The sequence below is a fragment of the Orycteropus afer genome, unplaced genomic scaffold (genome assembly GCF_000298275.1).
Source record: "Orycteropus afer afer isolate SDZICR_OR568_19922 unplaced genomic scaffold, OryAfe1.0 scaffold02708, whole genome shotgun sequence".
Classification (NCBI taxonomy): Eukaryota; Metazoa; Chordata; class Mammalia; order Tubulidentata; family Orycteropodidae; genus Orycteropus; species Orycteropus afer.
In genome coordinates, this window is record NW_006924295.1 from 7380 (window position 1) to 8860 (window position 1481).

A 1481-nucleotide genomic window follows, 5' to 3' on the forward strand; every position below is an offset into this window, starting at 1 on the left:
AGAGGCCAACAAACATATGAAGAAATGCTCATGATCATTAGCTATTAGAGAGATGCAAATTAAAACAACCATGAGATACCATCTTGTTCCAGCACTAGTAGTGAAGTTCACGAGACAGAAAATAACAAATGCTGGCAAAGATATGGAGAGATTGGGACTCTAATACACTGCTGGTGGGACTGTAAAATGGTACAACCATTGTGGAAAGCAGTATGGCAATTCCTTCAAAAGTTGGAAATAGAAATATCATTTGACCCAGCTATTCCATTACTAGGTATATATCCTAAAGAAGTGAGAGCCATGATAAGAACAGACATATGCACACCCATGTTCATCACGGCACTATTTACAATAGCCAAAATATGAAAACAACTTAGGTGTCCATCAGCTGAGGAATGGATATCCAACCTATGGTACATACACACAATGGAATACTATGCAACCTTAAAGAATAATGTAGAATTTGCAAAATACCACATAACGTGGGTAAACTTGGAGGACATTATGCTGAGTGAAATAAGTCAATCACAGAAGGACAAATATTGTATTAGTCCGTTATTGCAAAAGTCAAGGAAAGGTTTATCTATAGAAGGACATTTTCTTTGTTGGTTACCAGGGATGGGAGGGGAGAGTAGAGAATATTGTTAGATAGATAGAAATGAGTTTTGATTTGGGTGAAGAGAAGGGCAATGTACCAAATGTGAGTGATCAATATAGCAGCATTGAGGAAGAGTAAGACATAGAGAGGTATGTGGGAAGTATAGACAACAAAGATGGACCCTTTTGCACATATAGTATGGTGTGGTCAGTGAGGGCAAACACGGGTATATGGGTGGATAGATGGGTGGACAGGCTCAACTATTAAATATGTCTATGAAGCAGGGAGTGCACCCAAGAACACGTACAGAGTTGGCAGACAATAGTCCTTTAACTTCATGTGTATGATCTGAATTCCCAGGTGCATAGTGGAGCTGACAAGGGGCAAGGTTGTACTCACTGCTTGGTCACAGCCAGCTACCCAGAGGGACCAAGTAGTTGAACCTGTGGGCTCAGGACCATAGTTGCAGAGGACATCAAGCTCAATTGGCATAACATACTATATAAAACATTTTCCCACCTCCTACTTTGGCGAGTAGCGACTGGGATCTTAAAAGCTAGTAAGCTGCCATCTAGATGCAACGATGGGTCTCTCCTGGTCCAGAGCCAAGAAGAATGAAGAAAACCAAAAATTCATGGAAACAATTAGTCCTAGCGTACACCATCTGATCTGCAGCATATACAACTATGAGACCAGAAGAATTAGATGGTGCCTGGCTACTACTGTCAACCACTTGGAAGAGGATCTATGTAGGAGATCCTGGACAGACAGGGAGAAAAATGTGGAACAAAACTCACAATCATTTGGGAAAAAAAAGGGGGGGGGGACCAGGTTTACTGGCCCGACAAAGCCTGGTGGAACCACTGAGACTATGGCCCCTAGC